Source organism: Leucoraja erinacea, unplaced genomic scaffold (genome assembly GCF_028641065.1).
Source record: "Leucoraja erinacea ecotype New England unplaced genomic scaffold, Leri_hhj_1 Leri_216S, whole genome shotgun sequence".
Lineage (NCBI taxonomy): Eukaryota > Metazoa > Chordata > Chondrichthyes > Rajiformes > Rajidae > Leucoraja > Leucoraja erinaceus.
Genome location: NW_026576117.1, coordinates 119,150 through 128,458, shown reverse-complemented (window position 1 = coordinate 128,458; position 9,309 = coordinate 119,150). Strand labels below are relative to the sequence as shown.

Sequence of the window (9,309 nt, the reverse complement as noted above, 5' to 3'; positions counted from 1 at the left end):
AGTAGAGGCCCCGGCTTCGTTCGCTGCGGTAGCACACTTGTTACAGAGCTCCAGCCAGAATAGCTACATTCCAACGATCACTATCTCTCCTCCGAATAACATAGTTGCGAATCCATACGACCAAGTCATTGTGAATCCTGTAGAACTTAATCGACTGGATCACCCTTACACGAGGGGCCTTATTAAAAGCCTGACGAAAGTCCATGTATACAACATCCACCGCCCTATCGTCATACATTTCCCTTGTCATCTCCCCAAAAATCGAAAGGCAGATTATTATCCAAATGGTGTCAAGTTAGGAAAAGGGGGAGTACAACGAGACGTGGGGGTACTTGTTTATCAGTGTAAGTAAGCATGCAGGTACAGCAGGCAGTGAAGAAAGCGAATGGCCTTCATAACAAGAAGAATTGAGTATAGGAGCATAGAGGCACTTCTGCAGTTGTACGGGGCCCTAGTGAGACGACACCTGGAGTATTGTGTGCAGAATTGGTCTCCAATATTGAGGAAGGACATTCTTGCTATTGAGTGAGCGCAGCGTTATTTCCCGGGGTAGTGGGACTGCCATATGCTGAGAGAATGGAGCTGCTAGGCTTATACTCTGGAATTGCAGCGATACCTGGGTGTCATGGTACACCAGTCATTGAAAGTAGGCATGCAGGTGCAGCAGGCAGTGAAGAAAGCGAATGGTATGTTAGCTTTCATAGCGAAATGATTTGAGTATAGGAGCAGGGAGGTTCTACTGCAGTTGTACAGGGTCTTGGTGAGACCACACCTGGAGTATTGCGTACAGTTTTGGTCTCCAAATCTGAGGAAGGACATTATTCGCATAGAGGGAGTGCGGAGGAGGTTCACCAGACTGATTCCTTGGATGTCAGGACTGTCGTATGAAGAAAGACTGGATAGACTTGGTTTATACTCTCTAGAATTTAGCAGATTGAGAGGGGATCTTATAGAAACTTACAAAATTCTTAAGGGGTTGGACAGATGCAGGAAGATTGCTCCCGATGTTGGGGAATTCCAGGACAAGGGGTCACAGCTTAAGGATAAGGGGGGAAATCCTTTAAAACCTAGATGAGAAGAACTTTTTTCACACAGTGAGTGGCGAATCTCTGGAACTCTCTGCCGCAGAGGGTAGTCGAGGCCAGTTCATTGGCTATATTTAAGAGGTAGTTAGATGTGGCCCTTGTGGCTAAGGAGATCAGACGGTATGGAGAGAAGGTAGGTACGGGATACTGAGTTGGATGATCAGCCATGATCATATTGAATGGCGGTGCAGGCTCGAAGGGCCGAATGGCCTAATCCTGCACCTAATTTCTATGTTTCTTTGTTTCTATGAATTTAGAATGACGAGGAGAACATATTGAAACATATAAGATTATTCAGTGTTTCAACACGATTGAGGCTAGAAACATGTTCCCGGTGTTGGGGGAGTCCCGAACCAGGGGGCTCTGTTTAAGAATAAGGAGTGAGCCATTTCGAACGGAGATGAGGAAACACTTTTTCACACTTAAAATTTTGACTGTGTAATTCTCTGCCTTTGGTGGAGGCCGGCTCTCTTGATGCTTTCAAGAGAGCGCTAGATAGGGCTCTTCAATATTACGGATCAAGGAGGATGTGGGGAGAAGGCAGGAACGGGATACTGATTGTGGATGATCAGCCGTGATCACATTGAATGTAGATGCTCCCTTGAAGGGGAGAATGTCCTACACATGCACCTATTGACCACAGTATATTGTCTATTGTCCAACCTATTCGTCATCCACTGACCCTTTAGATTCCCATCCTTATGTCCTCTTCACTGGAAGGTGCTGATTACGCACTTTGATCAGAAGGCCTTTGAACCATATAACCATATAACCATATAACAATTAGAGCACGGAAACAGGCCATCTCGGCACTTCTAGTCCGTGCCGAACACTTATTCTCACCTAGTCCCATCTACCTGCACTCAGACCATAACCCTCCATTCCTTTCCCGTCCATATACCTCTCCAATTAATGTTTAAATGATAAAAATGAACCTGCCTTAACCACATCCACTGGAAGATCATTCCACACAGCAACCACTCTCTGAGTAAAGAAGTCCCCCCTCATGTTGCCCCTAAACTTGTGTCCCTTAATTCTCAAATCATGTCCTCTTGTTTGAATCTTCCATGCTCTCAACGGAAAAAAGCTTATCCACGTCAACTCTCTCTATTCCTCTCATAATTTTAAAGACCTCTATCAAGTCCCCCCTAAACCTTCTGCGATCCAAACAATTCGGACATGTCATCTAGCGACCTGTTCCCCAGGAAAGTACATTTCCCCCAACATCCAGACCTATTCCTGTTCAATACAATGCAGATTTTCTCTCAAAATATGGATGTCATTGCAAATAGTGATCATAGTTAATCCGTCTGTTTCACTAGGGTGTACATGTTAAACTGAAAAATATAATACATAGGATCGAGGGTAAATGATGCAGACACCGGTTGTAGTGACGCGACGGCCGTATTTTCTGTTCAGCCAGAGTAAATGCAGAAACAAGGGATTTTGGATCGGTGCAATACATAGAAATATAGAAAATAGGTGCAGGAATAGGCCATTCGACCCTTCGAGCCTGCACCGCCATTCAATAAGATCATGGCTGATAATCCAATCATCAGAATGAGGAGGTCGGAGATCGCCATCGTCATCATGTACCGGGTGATTCCTTTGGAGAGCCCGCACTTTCCCCGGGACAGGACCGCTGCCGTCATTATGTTTGCTGGAGAAATAATAAAGTACAGCGAAATTAATATTTAAATGGACTTCCGATGTAACGGAGTCATGGTTACTGTTGGATCTTACCAGTCTTGCGATCAACCGGACTAATCAGAAAACATTCAGAGGAATAACTTTGCAAATATTCATGGCGTTCACGAGCAATGCCATTTATATTCCAACAAATCATTCTTAAAAATAGTTGTTGTATTTCACAAACTCCAAACGCGTTCGAGGATATCTGATTAAAGGTCATCAATTTGAACTTTCGACTCTGTTCTTTTTTTATTCTAGTGCAAATGAAAAAATATGCAAAACATCCTGGAAACACGCAGAAGGTAAGTTGGAAGCTGCTTAAAGTTCAGAGGTTCGGTCCAAGAATCGTCAGCTGGATTGGCGGTGCGCGTCAGAGAAAAATGGGAAGGGTAGACACAAAAAGCTAAATATCCAGTGTATAGTTTTAGTTAGATGCGTTCTGTAAAAAATAATTATTTTAATTATCTTGTGAGTGGATGTTTCTGGATTAATTTATGGGAATAAACATTAAATCCCTTCCATTTCGCATATAAATACATGACAAAGTGAGATTTAAAAATCATGTTATATTGTGAAATCTTGTCTGAATGGGATCATTTTGGTATTTGTTATTTGGATACAGGCTATTTAAAAATGTTAGCCTTTTCTTAAGAAATGGGTACATGTTTAGATCTAGTAATTGAATTTAGATGAATTGATGAAACTGATGAATATGATTTGTTATTGGGTATTTACTATTTGTTTTAGCGTTTTACTTTATCATTTCCACCTTTTTTTCTAAAACTGCAAATAATAACTTATTTCTGTTAATGCTGTTCAGTGCTTTTTTCCTTTACATTTTAAACAGATGTCTCCGAAGAAGGAATGCAAAATTGTCAATCCAAATGCCCAGCAAAAGAGACTGATTTAGACAGCATTCGCAAACATTATCCGAATTTGGACTGCTCCAACTGTGATAGAAACATAGAAATATAGAAATTAGGTGCAGGAGTAGGCCATTCGGCCCTTCGAACCTGCACCGCCATTCAATATGATCATGGCTGATCATCCAACTCAGTATTCCGTACGTGCCTTCTCTCCATACCCTCTGATCCCCTTAGCCACAGGGCAACATCTAACTCCCTCTTAAATATAGCCAATGAACTGGCCTCAACTACCCTCTGTGGCAGAGAGTTCCAGAGATTCACCACTCTCTGTGTGAAAAAAGTTTTTCTCATCTCGGTTTTAAAGGATGTCCCCCTTATCCTTATGCTGTGATCTCGTGTCCTGGACTTCCCCAACATCGGGAACAATCTTCCTGCATCTAGCCTGCCCAAGCCCTTAAGAACTCTACACGTGTCTATAACATCCCCTCTCAATCTCCTAAATTCTAGATAGTATAAAACAAGTCTATCCAGTCTTTCTTCATAAGACATAAGATGATCTACAGGGTATTCCTATTGGGAAATTAGTGGGCAGAACGGCATGTCATGTGTGATTTGAAGACCATAGACTTGTAGTCTGCATTGCCAAAATTGAAAAGTTCAGGGGAAAAAAGGTATATGCTTATTTGCTTATTGGTTACAATCTGAGGAGTGTGGGGATGCTACTGATATGCCAATGTACCAGCTAGCAACTGATCTTCTCCATCTTTTGCTAGAAATTGTAATGTATTTACCTGTCTGATGTAATGGACGTACATCATATAATATAATAATAGTAAAGCTCTGATCTTGAGAATATCACATTTTTGAATTTTCAAGGCAGTCTGGGTGTGTATTACTATTTACGTCACAACGGTCAATGTTGTAATTAGTTGCAATTTGGTAACTAAGTTCAGGTCATCTAAGTAAAATGTTTCATATTTGTTTCTGAATGCTTCAACCTATAATAACTGAACATTTCATTCAGTTCTCTTAAATTTTATGAAAGTTATGGGCTTTCCTCGATCACCGATTTTGTGTTAAGTCAATGGAAAAGCACCGATGCTAATTTCTAAGAATGAAAATTGCCATAAATGTTAAAATACTGAAGATGCGGAAGTGAATTAGGTATCAAATGAAAGTCCTTTTTATGCTTTATCTGATGGGGCGAAGTACAGGCTTGATTTTTAAAATCTAAAAATGTTGTAACATTCCTACATATAATTGGTGATGTCTGACGTGAAACATTGACTTCGTTAGTCTAAGCAAAGACGCTGATTCTGTTTACCAATATATTCTGATTTGATTTCTGATCTGGAGCATTTGCGCGTTGGTTTTACTTCGGAGTCACGTGAGTGACCACGTGAAGAACCCTGCCCAGTGCGCAGGTGCGCAATTATCGTCCAGCTGTGCACACGCGGCCCAGCGGGAGTCGGGCGCTCCCGCAAACCAGCCTGAAATAAGGAACGTTAGGTAAGTACCTACCTTAATCGGGCCTTGTGTTTTTTTGCTCCAGGGGGAGCAAAGCAGCAGAGGAAGCGCCCCCCGTTCGACTCCAGCGAAGGAGCCGACAGTGGAGGGGGATAGGCGCAAACGGGACCGCACACGCTGCGGACCACTGACAGGGAGCTGCGCTGATGCCGGTCCGCTGAACAGCTGTTCGATTAAACAGCTGCGGACCGGAGGGAAATTTAAAACCCGACCGGCACCCCTGCAGACTCCTGACAAGGAGAATCGCCGCCCGGGAACTGCTAGAATGCCGCCCAAAAACGGCAGCCAGCCTCTAACAACAGGTAAGACAACCTTACCAAAAAATACAGGTTCTACAGGAATCAACTTTCCTCCAACTCTGGAACAGGCTGAAGACTGCAAAAACAAGTATGTCTGTCTCCCCAAGCCTGAGGAGGTCATGGAGCTAAAAACCTCCAGGAAAACGAGGGGTCACTGGCTGAATGCCAAGAGAGCTAACACTCCTATCCCAGTGCTATTGCACTAGCCATCTCCCTTGTCGAGGGATTGATGGGACAACGGAGGTAGGGCATATGCCTCCTCCACAGAATTTACAGCACCCCCTTTTGCTCCCTCTTTATTCGAGGCTAGCAAAGGAGGCCAGAGCTGGGCTGGCTCAAACGCTGGGCAGGCGGACGAGAACAGGAGTATGCCAGGGGATCAGGATCAGGAAGAGCTGCTGGGTGTCGTGGGCCACTATTTGGCACCTCCACGCGCAGGAAGACTACTGGAACCCAGATGGCAGCCAGTATCAACCATCTTTCCAACAAAGTCCTGCAGGAGAAGGCCTTTCTAGAGATCAAATCTGCAGGCAGCTGGGTCAGCAAACTCGCAGTCAAGAGCTAAAAAATCAGCGAATTCTGAAGCTCCTAACATCGAAAATCACCGCCTTTACTCGTTCCACGGATCATACTCACCTGGCAGGCGAGACGCCATGATCACCAGGGTGGTTCTCCCAGGACGAAGCTATCCCATTGCACTTCGAGTGTGCTGACGCCTACGATGTTCCCAAATGCGGGATACTCGACTGCCATTTGTGGCATATAAGACCTGCCCTCAACCCCAAATATGCGGGGCTATGCAAAACCGCTGCAGCGGGAAGAGAGGCAGCTAAACCTGTGCGCCTCATGAGGGCAGGCCCGGGAACGAGCAGGACATCTCATCCAACACCCAGCTGGCAGCACCCCTCGGCATCCACCAGTCAACACCCACATCCAAGGACTGGTGAAAGCTCGGGGCCGCTGCTTATTACCACCATAGGTCTTTTTAGACAGGGGCCCAGAGCGGAACCGTTGGAAGATGCGCCGCCCCACCGACAGCACCAGCATATCAGCAAAACTGAGCCTTCATGAAAAAACAATGAACATGGAGGTAGGTAGTCTGGTTCCTCCCAGTTTACACAACATAAGCGTGCTTTACTAACTGCGGGGGGGGGGGGGGCATTTACACTTGTTGCAAGAAGCATGGGGTGCTGTCACAAATAACAAATATATACTCAACAGTATTAGTGGATAAAAACTTGAATTCAAATTGGGCATATTACCGCCAGTTCAGCAATGCGCCCATAGGGCATTTTTCCCTCTAAGAAAGAGAAGCGAGAAGGTCAAGCTGAACTAGAAAGGCTCATTACAAAAGGGATCACGGGAAAAAACCAAACATTAACCATTGGAATTTGTATCGAATATATTCATCAAAACTGCAAAAGATGGTGGATGTCGCATCATCATTGACCTACATCACTAAATAAATCTGTTGAGTATATACACTTTAAGATGGAGACGTTTTGTCACTGCCAGACATCTGATCTCCAAAGGATACTTTATGGCAAGCATTGATATGGTAGATGCTTACTATCTAATATACATAAACAAGGATCATTGTAGATACCTAAAATGTATCTGGATGGGGCAACAATGGGAGTATAGAGCATTCCCAATGGTCTAACCTCAGCCCTAAACTAATTACAAAAATACTAAAAATAGCCATGAAAATATTAAGAAAACAGCATAATCATGGCATATATTGGATGATATCCTCATATTAGGAAAAACAAAGGAATTAGCTGTTCTAGCTACGAAACAGCTCCTTAAAACACTGGGGTTCATCCTACACCCAGATAAACCAAAATTGAAGCTGATAACTACCATGGATTATCTGGGCTTTAATATTTATTCTATCCATATGACTGTTACTATGCCAAGGTGCTCGGGTCACTATAATCAAATCATGAATGTACCCACTGGAGCTATATCAGAATTACAGTGGTGGGCAGACAATGTTTGGCACCTTAATAACTTCGCGTTCGACTCCTCCCACTTCCTCCAAATACAAGGCGTAGCTATGGGCACACGCATGGGCCCCAGCTATGCCTGCCTATTTGTAGGTTACGTCGAGCAATCCTTGTTCAATACATACCAGGGCCCCATCCCCAACCTCTACCTCCGCTACATCGACGACTGCTTTGGTGCCACCTCCTGCACCCGCACACAACTGACTGACTTCATCCACTTCACCACTAATTTCCATCCGGCACTCAAATACACCTGGACCATTTCCGACACTTCCCTACCATTCCTTGACCTCACTATCTCCATTGCAGGTGATAGACTTCTAACCGACATACACTATAAACCCACTGACTCCCATGGCTATCTGGACTACACTTCTTCCCACCCTGCTTCCTGTAAGGACTCCATCCCCTACTCCCAATTCCTCCGTCTACGCCGCATCTGCTCCACGGATGAGGCGTTCCACACCAGGACATCTGAAATGTCCTCACTATTCAGGGAACGGGGGTTCCCCTCCTCCACCATAAATGAGGCTCGCACCAGGGTCTCTTCCATACCCCGCAACACTGCTCTCTCTCCCCATCCCCGCACTCACAACAAGGGCCGAGTCCCCCTAGTCCTCACCTTTCACCCCACCAGCCGTCACATACAAAAAATAATCCTCCGTCAGTTTCGCCACCTCCAACGTGACCCCACTACTCGCCACATCTTCCCATCTCCCCCCATATCTGCCTTCCGCAAAGACCGCTCCCTCCATAACTCCCTTGTCAATTCTTCCCTTCCCTCTCGGTCCACCCCCTCCCCGGGCACTTTCCCTTGCAACCGCAAGAGATGCAACACTTGTCCCTTTACCTCCCCCCTCAACTCCGTTCAAGGACCCAAGCAATCGTTCCAGGTGCGACAGAGGTTTACCTGCATCTCTTCCAACCTCATCTATTGCGTCCGCTGCTCTAGATGTCAGCAGATCTATATCGGTGAGACCAAGCGGAGGTTGGGCGATCGTTTCGCCGAACACCTCCGCTCGGTCCGCAATAACCAAGCTGATCTCCCGGTGGCTCAGCACTTCAACTCCCCCTCCCACTCCGCCTCCGACCTCTCTGTCCTGGGTCTCCTCCATGGCCACAGCGAGCAGCACCGGAAATTGGAGGAACAGCACCTCATATTCCGTTTGGGGAGTCTGCACCCCGGGGGCATGAACATCGAATTCTCCCAATTCTGTTAGTCCTTGCTGTCTCCTCCCCTTCCTCAGCTCCCCTGCTGTCTCCTCCCACCCTCCAGCCTTCTGGCTACTCCTCCTTTTCCCTTTCTTGTCCCCACCCACCCCCACCCCCGATCAGTCTGAAGAAGGGTTTCGGCCCGAAACGTTGCCTATTTCCTTCGCTCCATAGATGCTGCTGCACCCGCTGAGTTTCTCCAGCTTTTCTGTGTAACCTTCGATTCTCCAGCATCTGCAGTTCCCTCTTAAACAATGTTTGGCACAGTTTCAGCCATATTATTATCACCAATCCTAACTTGGTTATCCAAAACCGATGCCAGTGCTTTAGGCTGGGGAGCAACTAACTCCATATCCAGCACAGGTAACAGATGGGCCAATTCAGAATCATCGTTACTACATACACTGGGCATCAACTATTTGGGATTGGTGGTCACCTATTGGGTTAAAAGCATATGCATTTCAAATGCAGCATGTGCATGCACGGTTACGGATTGGTAATACTATCGTGGTGGCTTATATTAACCATGTGGGGAGCATAAAATCATTATCGTGCAACAAATTGGTCAAACAGATCTGGCAATGGTGTGTCAAAAGACATTTTTAACTATCGGCTGCCT

At 45.5% G+C, this 9,309-nt stretch overlaps 1 pseudogene; it reads left to right on the top strand.

The window, feature by feature from the left end:
• Nucleotides 1–6,097: 6,097 nt before the first annotated feature.
• LOC129716354 (U1 spliceosomal RNA) lies at nucleotides 6,098–6,248 on the top strand (annotated as a pseudogene).
• The last annotated feature ends 3,061 nt before the right edge of the window (nucleotides 6,249–9,309 follow it).